This window comes from Schistocerca nitens, chromosome 9, assembly GCF_023898315.1.
Source record: "Schistocerca nitens isolate TAMUIC-IGC-003100 chromosome 9, iqSchNite1.1, whole genome shotgun sequence".
In the NCBI taxonomy this organism is placed as follows: domain Eukaryota; kingdom Metazoa; phylum Arthropoda; class Insecta; order Orthoptera; family Acrididae; genus Schistocerca; species Schistocerca nitens.
This window is the reverse complement of record NC_064622.1, coordinates 431,111,908-431,128,162: the sequence shown is the minus strand read 5'-3', so window position 1 is coordinate 431,128,162 and position 16,255 is coordinate 431,111,908. Positions and strand designations below refer to the sequence as shown.

At 43.2% G+C, this 16,255-nt stretch overlaps 1 non-coding gene across 1 annotated transcript; it reads right to left on the bottom strand.

Moving 5' to 3' along the window:
• Positions 1 to 15,925: 15,925 nt before the first annotated feature.
• Positions 15,926 to 16,000, bottom strand: Trnal-caa (transfer RNA leucine (anticodon CAA)). Its single transcript has one exon. It is a non-coding gene; the product is annotated as a tRNA-Leu (tRNA).
• Positions 16,001 to 16,255: the final 255 nt, after the last annotated feature.

The window sequence follows — 16,255 nt, the reverse complement described above, 5'->3', positions numbered from 1 at the left end:
CAAGGGGTTGTGAATCTGGTCGGTGGTTTGCATGTCACTTTATTGGCCGTATCACACGTCGACTAGACTGGTTCAGACAGCTCGATATCACTGGATAGCGTCACATTTCAGATGATTCAGGTAAATTGTATTCATTCTGATGACGTCAGTTTTGAGGGGGAATTCGCAAGATGCGTACGGTGGTCCAACGCTTAAATCACTGATTACAGGCCGCAAAAGTGTAGTTATGTCACATTCTTTTAAGTTAGCCAGAGTAAGAATGGAAATTTTCTTCTACAACTACTACTGAGCTCTTTTAAGTGATTATTTAGGACAATTAAAGCAAAAGCAAAGGTTGTCTTTAAGTGGTAAAGTCTGGTTAACCAGAAAAAATCTTTTATATTTACAAAACATTTTATTTTAACCTAGAGACAGATTACAAGTAAATTTGACACTCTAGCACAGCTAAAACTGAATCATATAGATGTTATACAAATTTTAACGCTGTAACAAATATTTTGTTTTAAATCAGATCCACTGCTTGTAAAATAATATTTAAAGAGAAAACATGCCCCAATCAATACTATTTATCTCAAACTTTAACTTACTCGAATTTACATGCACTACATTTAAAGTTCAGAATGACCTGCAGAGGTGTGAGAATTTAATTTCAAGTGAAATTTGTTACAGCAACTTTAAAGTAGCAAGGTCCAGAAAAGAGCTCTCACAGGATGAAATTTCAGAACAAAACTCATTCTCTACGTTATTTTCGGTCAGTATAAAAAAAGAACGAACTTATTCTCCAGATAAACGCTTTACTATGGCAAAATTCTTTGATTTGAAGAACTTTTATAACGAAAACAAACAATGAAATGCAGAGTCAGGCTCCTCAGAATAAAATGCAAGATAGTTCTCGTCGGTACCACAACTTCCGTGTCTCTGTTAAAGGGAACAGCATCTTGACAGTGACAAACACTGACGTGAACTGGTCTTGGTACTACAACACACCACAATTCTAGCTATACAGACAGCGATCAGGTCTCGGAGGTTAGTCCCTTGCGTTGATCCATCGGTGCTGCTCCTAGCCTATCGTTTGCCAGTGCCCTTTATAATGGTCGCCTAGTCGTAGATATTGCTATAATCGCACTATTTCACTCCCATTTACGGAGATAGTTAGCACTTGATGTTAGGTTGGCGCCATTAAAACGCATTGTGGTAATCGCTGCTGCTTGCTGGATCGCTGCTGTGTCTCGATTCTGGCTCAAAATCTGGTTGTCTAGGTGTAAAAAGATGAGGTCCCGTGTTTTTGATGTGCTTTTGATGATAAATAATGAACGGAACCAACAAAGATTTAAACTTCAAATATTTATTACTCTTGTGACCATCTTAATTCCACTGTCCATCAAAGACAATGACACAGCACAAAGTAGCACTTCTTTTACATGTTCTTTGCAATTTTTATCCACCCCGAACAATAACACACATTCACTTTACCAAAGTGACATTCAGACTCCGCTCCCGGTCCCTTCTTGCTGCTTGTATTTGTAACCTTGTCAAAGAACTACTAAAAAGAGATATAGTCACATGTACATATGTTATCGTAATTTGTGCAGAAAAGTTATTAATTTATATCGAGTGACATAATTTAACGGGTTATTAAAATGACAGACAGATTTGTTGACTTGACAGAATAATTCTTTGTTACAAAAATGCCGTTTTTTAGAAGTTTGTCAATTGACTTCTCTAATTTGCATAAATAAGTAAATAACATGAATTATTAAGAATTACGTTGATTTTCGTCTAAAATAGGAGTGCTTATGCGAATACTGAGTGAAAACGGTCCTAGTGAACAAATAGGTTTCACTGGGTGATTTTTATTTAAGGAGATCCAAAATACCTAAGTTGGCCACTATTTTTCGTACTTCATATTAATTATTTAAGATGAACTTAGTGTTTTTACATGATGACATTTGCTGTATCAGCGATCAAGTGATATTAACTTTTGTGTGGGTCAGCTATTCAGTATAATTTAATGGGTTGATTGTTTATGGAGACATGATTTGTAATGATTGTTAACATACACAATAACTTTTCTATAATCATAAATACTCGTTAAACTGGTTGAATTTGGAGGGTATCACATACTTCGGTAAAGTAAAGCCTCCGTTACACCTTATACAAGCTAGAGGAGGACTCGAAGATCTTCAGAGGTGCCTTAAGCGGAAAATTTCTTTTGTAGTACTCCACAGGCAAAGTACTGTCCCACGCTAAGTGACCACAGGCGATCCATGCTTTTGTGTCTTGACCCCAACGCGTCCTGACCCTCAGAGTAGAATGCCGTGCAGTTGCAGGAGCGATTTTAGTTTCTCCCGACCACCATACTGCTGTCACGTGGTGAGCGAGGAAAAGCGTATCAAGTTCTCAGCAAAGATCTCCGATGCTAAAGTCGATTCGAGCCGACCACGGCTCAGCTGTTGTCGCCGGCCGTAGTGGCCGTGCGGTTCTAGGCGCTACAGTCTGGAACCGAGCGACCGCTACCGTCGCAGGTTCGAATCCTGCCTCGGGCATGGATGTGTGTGATGTCCTTAGGTTAGTTAGGTTTAATTAGTTCTAAGTTCTAGGCGACTGATGACCTCAGAAATTAAGTCGCATAGTGCTCAGAGCCATTTGAACCATTTGAACCAGCTGTTGTTGCAGCCGAGCGGGGAGCGCAGTAGTTAGCACAATGGACTCGCTTTCTGGAGGACGATGGCTCAAACCAGCGTCCGTCCATCCAGATTTAGGTTTACCGTGATTTCCCTAAGTCGCTCCAGGCAAATGCCGTGATGATTCGTTTGGAAGGCCACGGCCGGTTTCCTTCCCCATCCTTGACACAATTCCTGCTTGTGCACCGTCTCTAATGACCTCGATGTCGACGGGGTGTTAAACCCAATCTTCCTGCCCTGTTTAACTATCGCTGCCGCATGACGGAATTCTGCGTGTGTTGAGATAGCGCTGGCAGCGTCAGCTTGCTTATCTACGGTGACAGGTGGGGAATATTATTCGCATATTGCCCGCAGCTGTGACTGCAAACAGCACAGCGTACTTCTTCCACTGATATGCGGAACAGCGCAGTGAAGGCGGAGCAGAAAGTTGCCACGAGTCCCTCATCGGACTTTGCTGGACACACATGGCAGTAGGCTGAAATACACATTGCGTCGTTCTCTCGAATCTGTATGACTTGGCCCACACACTCGGTGGGGATTTTATATCTCTAACTAAAAAAAGGTGCAGAAGACGAAGTGCGCACATGATGTAACTACCAGTTCAGGTAAACTAGTGAAATAAGAAAAATAAAAGAATATAGGGGACAGTCGCTGTAAAACCAGTTTTGTGCTATCTTCACCAGAAAAAGTATTCCAGGCTTATATCAGGCACACTGTGACGGACCCCATCACAATATATTGTACATTTTATGATATGTTATCAGTTTAGTTCCAACAATTGTAAGTAGAAGGGGACAGTGTACCTGCCATTATACGATGTTTTTTGATCAGGTCTTCTGTCTAGCCAAAAATTAAATTTTTTTCAGCTGTACGGTACATCACTGCACTGTAATCATCGTGTAAGAGCACTTCTTGAAAATGAGGTGCTTCAATGATTGAACCAGTGGTCTCCAATAAAGACTAATGTCCTATTTTTTTGTTCTTTGTTTCTTCCTTTTCCTAAAAAAATGATGTAGCCCACCACCACCAACAACTCTCGTGTGTCATCCTGTTCATCTCAGAGCAGCTCTTGCTACTCACGTCCTCAGTTATTTGTCCCAATTATGTGTTGGATATATTAAATCCATCTTTACCTAGAGAGTTTACCCTGTACAGCTCCATCAAATACCATGGAAGTTACTCCTTAAAGTCCTAACACAGGTGAGCGTTTTTCCACATAATACTCTCTTCGGCGATTCTGTGGAGAACCACCGCGTTCCTTACCTCATCAGTCCACCTATTTTCATCGCATCTCAAACGTTTCGGTTCTCTTCTCTTCCGGGTTTTCCACAGTCCACGATTATTTTCCATACAATGCTGAGTTCCAAACGTACATTATAAGAAATTTCTTCCTCCAAGTAAAGCCGATTTTTGATACTACTGTACTTCTTTTGGCCGAGACTGCTCCCTTTTCCAGTGCAAATTTCCTGTTAACGGAGCAAATTAGTAAAGAAAAGGGAGGATAAAATTTTCTATGTCTGAAAATCCAGCGTTACTCAATCACGCGTATCAACAGCCGCCATTACTCGGTCGGGAAAACAGCAATCTCGACACTCTTGAACTAGACTCAGCAGAAATCCGTTAGAAGAGTGCAGATCAAACTGTCTTCGTAACGTTTGTAAGAGACACTACGTAGCACACAATAGCACCTAGCAGGGGTTTGACTAAGCAGTAAAGACCATGTAAGAAATAGTGGAATTGAAACCGGCTAACGACTCGAGAAGAGCAGAACCCCAATTGTCACTATAAATGACATCGTAAAGCGGAGCCTCTCCTCCATGACATAAATACTCCACCGCCACTAGCCTACAGCATTCGATCAGTAGGATCGACGGCAATGTCGTTTGGATGCGATTCTCTGGTTACGGTGTGGTAACATCTTGTGAGATTGTTCTAATGTTGGTCTTACACTTGCTGCCATACGAGAAGATCAGAGATCCGTAGCCACAGATGATGAATTCCAGTGTCCAATGCTGAAGGCAGCACAGCAACGAGCACAGATGGGTAGTCTTGGGGTCTACCAACACGGCTCTGGTCCAGGGTAGAAGCTGCCCTAAAACTCCAGCCTAGCACCAGTCTGATGGCCTACCATATCGGCGGGCCAGATTCAGCATTCAGCACTACCTCACTGCATCCAAGATCTCAGTCCACCTGAGAAGGCGAGCAGTGATCTGAGAGGGATTGAATACACCCCAACACGACGTGTGCATCGAATACACACGTCTCATTCACCGTGTTCTTGGCAGCTTTGAGTCCGCTGTTGGATTCAGTGGATTCCTCTCCTGCTAACGGGGCCACCAGTCATTACAACTTCTGTTCTGAGTAATAAATGGAATAATGTTGCATACTGTTTTACTACGTCTAACGAAGCTGCAGGTCTCAGGCCTGCATCCCGAAAAAACAACAGGGGTTTGCAGTCCAGCAGTGGGCGATTCGTACACTTCTTTTTATGTCGTCCTTGCTTGGTCTGTAAAGTATTATTTTGCTTCCAATGCAGTAAAATTCATTGTTCGCCTACTTTGTGGTCCCGGTATCGACTTTTAGTTTATCATTTCTCTCATACTCGCTACTCCTCATAATTTTTGTATTTCATCTACACTCCTGGAAATGGAAAAAAGAACACATTGACACCGGTGTGTCAGACCCACCATACTTGCTCCGGACACTGCGAGAGGGCTGTACAAGCAATGATCACACACACGGCACAGCGGACACACCAGGAACCGCGGTGTTGGCCGTCGAATGGCGCTAGCTGCGCAGCATTTGTGCACCGCCGCCGTCAGTGTCAGCCAGTTTGCCTTGGCATACGGAGCTCCATCGCAGTCTTAAACACAGGTAGCATGCCGCGACAGCGTGGACGTGAACCGTATGTGCAGTTGACGGACTTTGAGCGAGGGCGTATAGTGGGCATGCGGGAGGCCGGGTGGACGTACCGCCGAATTGCTCAACTCGTGGGGCGTTAGGTCTCCACAGTACATCGATGTTGTCGCCAGTGGTCGGCGGAAGGTGCACGTGCCCGTCGACCTGGGACCGGACCGCAGCGACGCACGGATACACGCCAAGACCGTAGGATCCTACGCAGTGCCGTAGGGGACCGCACCGCCACTTCCCAGCAAATTAGGGACACTGTTGCTCCTGGGGTATCGGCGAGGACCATTCGCAACCGTCTCCATGAAGCTGGGCTACGGTCCCGCACACCGTTAGGCCGTCTTCCGCTCACGCCCCAACATCGTGCAGCCCGCCTCCAGTGGTGTCGCGACAGGCGTGAATGGAGGGACGAATGGAGACGTGTCGTCTTCAGCGATGAGAGTCGCTTCTGCCTTGGTGCCAATGATGGTCGTATGCGTGTTTGGTGCCGTGCAGGTGAGCGCCACAATCAGGACTACATACGACCGAGGCACACAGGGCCAACACCCGGCATCATGGTGTGGGGAGCGATCTCCTACACTGGCCGTACACCACTGGTGATCGTCGAGGGGACACTGAATAGTGCACGGTACATCCAAACCGTCATCGAACCCATCGTTCTACCATTCCTAGACCGGCAAGGGAACTTGCTGTTCCAACAGGACAATGCACGTCCGCATGTATCCCGTGCCACCCAACGTGCTCTAGAAGGTGTAAGTCAACTACCCTGGCCAGCAAGATCTCCGGATCTGTCCCCCATTGAGCATGTTTGGGACTGGATGAAGCGTCGTCTCACGCGGTCTGCACGTCCAGCACGAACGCTGGTCCAACTGAGGCGCCAGGTGGAAATGGCATGGCAAGCCGTTCCACAGGACTACATCCAGCATCTCTACGATCGTCTCCATGGGAGAATAGCAGCCTGCATTGCTGCGAAAGGTGGATATACACTGTACTAGTGCCGACATTGTGCATGCTCTGTTGCCTGTGTCTATGTGACTGTGGTTCTGTCAGTGTGATCATGTGATGTATCTGACCCCAGGAATGTGTCAATAAAGTTTCCCCTTCCTGGGACAATGAATTCACGGTGTTCTTATTTCAATTTCCAGGAGTGTATTTCCTCTCAATACGTATTCTGTGCACATTATGCCGATCATTTCGTATATCAGGTCCTGCAATTCGTCCTTATTTTCATTAACAATAGCAATGGCATCAGCAAATATTATTATTGTTATCCCTTCAACCTGAATTTTAATCCCTCTCATGAATCTTCGATTCATTTCCATCAAACAGGGGCGTAAGACTGGATCGCTGACTTACATCAGTTTTAATAAGAACATTTCTGTACCATCTAGTCTCATTTTCCCCCTCCTGTGCATATTGTACACTGTCCGCCTCTCACGATTGCTTCTACGTTTTTCGGAGGATCTGGAACATATTGTTCAATTTTGAATTGTCAAACATTCTTTGTAGATCGGCATATCTTACGAATGTCTCATTATTATTAGGTTTTCATTCAAATGTCAAGCGCAATGTCACAGCAGGCATTCTTGTGCCTTATCGTCATGTACGAAATCCTCACATCGAAGGGCAAGATGACCAACCTCATTGGCAAGCTGGGACTCAACTGCCAAACGTGAGTATGGCCTAAGGAGGTAGACATATCGCTCGTTCTGCCTTCCAGGACCGTACGACCATATTGTGTAACTTTAATCAGAAAATGGACTTGTTTGCAACAAGACAATTTTTACTCGGCCACTGTGAAAACGTATGGAGCACCACTGTCATCATGGCGGTTATTATTTCAGATTGCCTTGACGCAGCAGCAGAGAGACTCGTGTAGTCAGTAATGCTCTTACAGACGACAGTGGATACAGGAGTGGCACAACTTTTTTGTTTTAGACCAGTTCTGTTCAGATTCACAATGGACGCATTCTCATCTGGTGGGTCCGAGGTGACCAACCATCATTATCGTCATCTTCGTAATACGAAGTCAGTATCTGGTGTCATTGGGTTCACAACTCCACCAGCTCTGGTTCGATTAACCGATAGTTAGGAGAGCAGACGTTGCACTTCCGACTTGCTAAAGCTGCCAGCTGTGCAATACGTTCTAGGACTCCCTGTTGCTGACTTTCAGCAAGATAATCCAAAACTGCATGTTGTAAGTGCTGCCCTGACCTACCTCACCACAGAGGGTATTCGACTGTTGCCTGTCTTGCACGTTCTCCAGATGTCTCGCTTACTGAAAGTGAGGAAGTGTCACGTCACCACTCAACAGCCACTACGACTGATGGATCCTGGTATAGAGTTGAAGGAACGTGGAATGACATGTACCACCTGTCATCCAAGCTCAGTTTGATTCAATGACCAGCCATGGCAAAGCTTTTGTTCGTACGAATAAACCACCTACAAATTTAATCGTATATTCTTTCCACTATATTGTTTATGCACAATATGTAATATTTCGTTGCTTACTATCATTCCCTTTTGGACAATTTTAATAGCTAATGGTGTAATTTCCATTAGTAAACATCATGAAGGCGAGATAAATCTCAGCATTTTAATTTTTGCTCAATATGTTAGGTGTTGTCATGCTATATAAAACTTTATACCCAATATACAGTTAATTTAGAACACCTGATTTCGTTACCCGATTAGAGCTTATACCCTGTTGATAATCAGAATGACATTAATCCCAATCTCTCCCATTTTAATTTTCAAAACAACTTCCTATATCCTTAACCTCTTGGGGTCCAAGCCAGAGAGCCAACCGTGGATATCACTATGGGTTCCAAAATAGGACGAAATTCAAATTATTCCTTCCTGGCACTTGAACCCATGTGCTCATAATGGGACAGTCAGACTTAGAACATGTAGTAAAAAATCAATCTGCTTCCTAACCTATTCACAATTGTGGGGGATGTCTTTCACTGTGTATTATAGAGTTTCACAGCAAATGATGATGACAAAGTAATTGAAAACATAAGCTTCCAATAACATCATGGAACCTCGAGATGTAGGACAGTATACTGTGGTTTTGGGAGATGCACTTATTTCCAACCACTCATTTCCAACTTCTCTATGGGATGTGGAAGAACTGAATTTCACTTGAAGCCTGAGGCACAACGCCTGCAGTGTCCGCAACCAACATCACATGAATGATTCAAGGTTATCTAACAGTCAGGTTCAAATTGTTGAAAAGGCTCTGAGCACTATGCGACTTAACTTCTGAGGTCATCAGTCGCCTAGAACTTAGAACTAATTAAACCTAACTAACCTAAGGACATCACACACATCCATGCCCGAGGCAGGATTCTAACCTGCGACCGTAGCGGTCGCTCGGCTCCAGACTGTAGCGCCTAGAAACGCACGGCCACTCCGGCCGGCTAACAGTCAGGTCAGAAGATAGACAGCCATGCTCCAACCGTTAACCAGTAGGTGACCCACAAGGACAGGAACTAGATCGAAAACAAGCCCTGCTGTATCCTAGCACTAGGACAGCCCTAGGGGCAGACCACACCACTCTGAGTGAATTTCCTGAGCCAGGCGCCCATCAGTCGAGAACTATTTTCATGACATCACTGCTGTTCATCTCCGACTTGTCCGCCCCGATAGCTGAGTAGTCAACGTGACGTACTGCCGTCCTACGGGCCCAAGTTCGATTCCCGGCTGGGTCGGAGATTTTCTCCGCCCAGGAACTGGGAGTTGTGCTGTCTTCATCGCCATTTCATCTCCATCCGGCGCTCAAGTCGCCTAATGTGGCGTCGAATGTAATAAGACTTGCACCAAGGGGGCCGGACCTGCCCCGCAAGGGGCCTCCCGGCCAATGACGCCCAAAGCTCATTTCCATTTCCATTTCCATCTCCGACTTCACGACCTGGGAGCTACCATCTGCAGACTTAGTGTTCGTGGCCTCCTCGCTGAAAAAGACAAGGACTCTGTTTTGATTTAAACTGCCGTTGAGCAGTGTGTTTGGAGAGTGATAGGACAAAGCCATCTAATAAGCGTCATTTGCATGACAAAAATTTTATGAAAGTAAACGATCACTGCACTCATGAATAACAAATCACAGAGAAGGCAAATGCATTACAATCTAGTTACAAATGCAAACAGCTGCTGACTTAGTTTCTTTTCACAATCATCCGAATGTGGGTGGTACTAATATCCGGCACTAGTTCACGATAATAGACATGCTGTTCTACAGGTTTAGGCCAAATAGTGTAGTCGCTGGTATTTCTAAAATATGCAAATAAAATACCTACAAGAAACACAAAATTACCAATTTATGAAGTGGGCAGCTCTTTCAAGTTCCCGCCGACGGAAATATATTTGAAATAGCCTTTTATTTCACTAATGAACGTAAAACCCACAAACAAGAATAAGACCATATCAAACGATGGTACTTGTTGCTTGTGATAGCATTAGTCATTAACTTTACAATAGTATACCACCAATATCAAGTCCTGGTAAACCATCTTCTTGGGGGGTCATCAGTCTTCTGACTGGTTTGATGCGGCCCTCCACGAATTCCTCTCTCTTCATCTCAGAATAGCTCGCAACTTACGTCCACTATTATTTTCTGTATGTATTCCAACCTCTGTCTTCCTCTACAGTTTTTGCCCTCAACAGCTCCTTCTAGTACCATGGAAGTCATTCCCTCATATCTTAACAGATGTCCTGTGATCCTGTCCCTTCTCCTTATTAGTGTTTTCCTCATATTCATTTTCTCTCCGATTCTGCACAGAACCTCCTCATTCCTTAGCTTATTAGACACCTACTTAACAACACTCGTCTGTAGTACCACATCTCAAATGCTTCAGTTCTCTTCTGTTCCGATTTTTCCCACAGGCCATTAAGGCCGATATTTGATATTAGTAGACTTCTATGGCCAGGAATACCCTTTTCGCCATTGCTAGTCTGCTTTTGATGTCATCTTTGCACCGTCCGTCATTGATTATTTTACTGCCTAGGTAGCAGAATTCCTTAACTTCATCTACTTCGCAACCGTCAATCCTGATATTAAGTTTCTCGCTGTTCTCATTTCTACTACTTCTCATTACCTTCGTATTTTTTCGATTTATTCTCAATGCTCATTTTCTACTCATTAGACTGTTCATTCAATTCAGCAAATCATGTAATTCTTCTTCGCTTTCACTCAGGATAGAAATGTCATCAGCAAATCGTATCATTGATATTCTTTCACCTTGAATTTTAATTCCGCTCCTGAACCTTTCTTTTATTTCCTTCATTTCTTCCTCGATGTACAGGTTGAACAGTACGGGCGAAAGACTACATCTTTGTCTTACACCCTTTTTTAATACGAGCACTTCGTGCTTGGTCCGTCCACTCCTATTATTATTCCCTCTTGGCTGTTGTACGTATTGTATATGACCCGTCACTCAGCTTACCCCTATTTCGAACATCTTGCAGCATTTTACATTGTCGAACGCTTTTTCCAGTACAAACATAATACAGCTACATTTAAATTCACAAGAAACAGTGTTGATTATGGATGTCTCATCAAACAGAATTAAACAAAGATACAGCATCAATTAATAAGTCAAAAAAAATCACATAATAAAACTCTTCAAACTACATGCATTCACTCAGCAAGACCAGACCAGCTATACCTCCAAGATTCGTTCTTCCCCATCTATTTCGGACTGAAACAATAGATGAACACTTTAAATTTTATGACAAAAAACATTTAATTTTTCGCCCACCAAAAAAAGAACTAGTTAGATAGTGAATTCCATATAACTTGATATAATGAATAAGTCAGTTTTTAAAAATCTGCCACGGCTTCCCTCCTGGGAGGTTCGAGTTCCCCCTCGGACATGGGTGTGTGTTGTCCTTAGCGTAAGTTAGTTTAAGTTAGATTAAGTCGTGTGTAAGCTTAGGGACCGATGACCTCACCAGTTTGGTCCCATAGACCTTCTCAGAAATTTCGAAATTTCCAAGAAATCAGTCGGAACGAAGTAACAAAAGCAACTGAAAGTCAGTTGGATTAAGTCCGTTAAATAATACTAAAGAGAACTAACTGTATGTTACAGTAAGTTTTGCGGCCCAAGTGCATACCAAATGGTAAATTTATGACATGTGCTCACCAAGTTTAGTTGTTTCTGATTGAACGGGGGCTGTCCGAGGTGGATTTGTAAATTTTTTCTTGCTTAATTTTCAAACGGCTTCTCGCCTGACGTAGAAAATTTTGCATCTTACGAAACTCTGAGTTTTATAACGTGTGTATTTAACGATTTTAGACACAGTGACAAAGTAACCGGCCTTCACCCGCTAGAAGTACTTTTGTTCGATTTCAAGAAGTGCCTTATTTTGAAGGGTCTCTATGTGAGCCTCTTCATCATTTGCTTTAACTTAATGTAACCACCTCTGGCACCTCATTTCTGGGCGCAAAAACAAAACAAACAAAAAATCCAAGGTATGGTACCTTTATTTCACCTCACATTTTACTTTGATTTTTGGTAATATTATTGGAGCCCCAAACGCATATGCAACTCATCTACGTGCAGTATGTCAGTATATACACCCTTTCCCTTCTCACCTGATGAATGAAGAGCATGAATGAGAGTGTACAAGGTAAATTTCAGTATCTAGATCTGCGTGAGTAAAACAAGTCTGCTACTGTGGCAGAATAACCAACCCTATAAAGCACGTACCAAGTAGCAAAGAGGTTTCTTCCGCCTTGTACGAAGTTCTTGTACGATAGGCACTACACACTCTGGGCACTTCCGGAAGGACGGAAAGAGTGGGTTCCAAAAAGGTTCGCACGGCAGTGATCCGGGAGACGCGAGACGGGCGATACCGACTAAGTGTGAGTGTGACTATTCATAGTTAATTCATTATCTTATTTTTGTAGATTTCAGCTCCAGTCAAAATTAACGTCTTGCTCTCATCGCTCATTGGTCGTTGAGCGGTATACTGAACATTTCTGGTTAACTTCGCAAAGTTATAAGCAGTTGCACTTGGCCGCACGCAAGCCACTGTTCTGTTCTACCTCTGTTCAACCATATGGACTCGTGATATATCTTCTCAGTTCAGTCTGATTTAGTTCGTATAATTGAGCAGATTTCGGTTCATAATTTAGTTTCCACGTGTGTTTGTCGTCTCAGCACGTTTTAAGTACGGATCTGAGATCTTTAAGTTGGTAGATTGTGTCTCACAGTAACATATCCTGTCCAATTTGCTTAGTTATTCTAAATTTTAGTACTCATTTTATCCAGAATTTCCGTTTGTGACGACCACGTGTTCGCGGATTGTGAGAGTCGTTACATATCACATTTACTGATTCTGGGGGTAAAACTTCGAAATTAGTTTCAGAACCTCATTTGGTGCTACTATTAACAGTTAATTCTCGTCGGTGATTTCTTGTTCACTTGCTTCGTGCACTCAAGCCAAGGGAAGACCGTTTGGAAACCACGTGCATACTGGTGAAGTTTTTCTTTATGGTTATTTTTGTCCTGAATTTCTGTTATATGTGTATATGTCCGCGAATTTCGCCATTGAAAGATTCCTCTAATGCTTCCATAATTAATAATTAATGATAAATCGTTGTGGAGTCTCTAAGACGCAGTCGTAAACGCAATTTTCTAAAGCAGCTGACAGTGTCATCAAGAACCGCAACCATTACAAATTTGTTACTTATTTACCTCATTAGTTTGTTCAGGTGTTCTTAAATAAACGTGATATTTTTACCAGAGAACATGCGTACGTATTCCCTCGCAAACTTCCATCTACTGCTATCCGTTGTGCAACAGATAAACATGGCCAACTTATTCATTTAATATTTATTCAATAATTATAAGTGTAGCAGATCTTTCACCGGCAGATATCCTTCAATTTTAAAATTAGTTTCACTCCCCTTGGACGCGTTATCAATCTTTGATAGTTGAATTTGTTGTCATTGCTACCTGGATATTTTTTGTGCCGCCGTCGAGTGGCATATCAAAGTCTATGGGGGGGGGGGGGGGGGGGAGGCTTCGAAGCTTACTCAGTGGTGATGGGTTAAGGTCTCCCCTTTGAAGATATGGCAACATGATCATGTTGATACGTACAAATATTTTTCTTAGTAGCAGTACTATTCAGTCTCCCCCCCCCCCCCACTCCCCCCTCTATCCGGTGTGAAAGTAATGTTGCGCCTGGTGCACTTGCTGAACCGCGCTGCCGAAGGAAGTAATGTGACTGGTTGTTGTTTTAAACAACTATGGTAAGAGTTAGGTAGCGGACTCACTTTACTTCCATATGTCACAACAATCAACGTTTGACACTCAAACGAAGAAATGAAAACATATAGGTTATTTACCTGGCAACAAGCCATATCTCTGGCACTGTGTACGCGGGTCCACGAGTCAGCGAAAATGCTACCAGGCGGCAGTAGTGCATAATACATTCGAATTTAATGTAATAAAATAAGTGAGAAAGGACGAAATACTACAACAGTAAACAACTGATATTGGCGGTAATTATAGCTATAAAAAATTCTGTGGCAAAACTAAAGTTGCACAGACACCGGGTGATTATAATTAAAGGACAACTACTCATATGTCGATTGTCGACATGACAGCGAAACTTAGTCGATATTCTAATGGGTTAATACAGAAGCGAATTACGATGGAAAACATTAGTTCCAGTTGTGGCCACCAAGTACAAGCCTGCAGCTGTGAATGCAAGAAAGACCTATAGGAATGTTTCCGTATGAAATTGATTGGGAGCGGGAAGTGGGTCGAAAGGTCAAACAAGTGAGAAAAGCTAGAAATCCCCAGCGCCAGAAGCCACATGGATATATATGAGGTTGTCTTGCAGGTCATACATCTAGAAAACCTCTGGGAATAACACGTTCGTAGAAGATCTCTCACTGGGCAAGTGTCTTGAGGTGTTGCTTCATCTTTCTTGAAAACAGTGGTTTCCTCACAGCTGTGCTCTTCCAAAGCAGGAATAAAGTGTTGGCAGAGAAGAAATGTGTTTGTGAATCCACATCACATAGTCACATACGTCGAGCGCAATGTCTCTTCATCCACAACACCGGTTGGTTTAACAGTACCTTCCAGCAGTAATTTATCGTAGATCGCTTAAGTAACGAAAGGTACCTAACGACTGGAAAAAAGCGCAGGACATTCCCGTTTTTAAGAAAGGCCGTAAGACACATCCACACAATTATAGACCTATGTCCTTGATGTCATCTGTTGCAGAATTATGAACATCTGCTCTATAAAAATCAACATAAATTCCGCAAACAAAGATCCTGCGAAACTCAGCTCGCTCTGTTCATTTATGAGATCCGCAGCGCAGTGGATAACGGCGCTCAGGTTGAAGCCGTGTTCCTTGACTTCGGGAAGGAACTAAATCGACAGATGTACAGGTATATCCGGAGTACCACAGGGAAATGTGATTGGACCGTTGCTGTTTACAATATATACAAATGATCTACTGGAAAGCGTCGGATGCTCTTTAAGTCTTTTTGCAGTTGTCTATACCAAAGTAGCAACTGCAAAAGATAGTAAGAATTTGCAGTACGACCTGCAGAATGGTGCAGGCTCTGGTAGTTCAGTCTGAACGTAAATAATGTGACACATTGCGTATATATAGGAAAAGAAATCCTCTACTGTACAGATACAGTATTGATGACTAACAGCTGGGGATAGCGTTTGCCGTAAAATATTTAGGCGTAACTATCCAGAGCGACCTTTAAGTTGAGTGATCATATAAAACAGATAGTGGGAAAAGCAGACACCAGACTCAGATTCATCGGAAGAATCTTAAGGAAATGTAACTCATCCATGAAAGAAATGGCTTATAAGGCGCTTGTCCGCCCGATTCTTGAGTATTGTTCACTATCTGGTATCCCTATCTGGTAGGAGTGACAGAGGAAATTGAGAAGATCTAACGAAGAGCGTCGCATTTTGTCATGGGATCGTTTAGCTGGCGAGAGAGCGTTACGGAGATGCTGAACAAACACCACTGGCAGACGTTACAAGAGAGGTGCTTTGCATCACGGTGAGATTTACTATTGATATTTCAAGACGGCACTTTTCAGTTGGAGTCAGAAAACATATCACTTCCCCCCACATACATCTCGCTTATTGACCACGAAGAGAAAATTCAAGAAATTAGAGCCACCGACAATCATTCTTTCCACGCACTATTCGCTAGTGGAACAGGGTTGGAGGGATCAGATAGTGGGACCGAAAGTACCCTTGGCCACACAAAATTAGGTGGCTTGCAGAGTATGATGTAGATGTTGATGTAAACGTACCTCATGAAACTTCCTGAGAGACCAAAAATGTGTGCCGGACCGAGACTCGAACTCGGGACCTTTGCCTTTTGCGGGCAAATGCTCTACCAACTGAGCTACCCAAGCACGACTCACGCCCCGTCTTCACAGCTTTACACCTGCCAGTACCTCGTCTCCTACATTCCATACTTTACAGAGGCTCTCCTGCGAACCCTGCAGAACTAGCACTCCTGAAAGAAAGGTTATTGCGGAGACATGGCTTAGCCACAGCCTGGGGGATGTTTTCAGAATGGGATTTTCACTGTGCGAGGAAGTTTCATATCAGCTCGCCTGCGCTGCAGAGTGAAAATCTCACTCTGGGAACGTACCTCATATTTGGCAG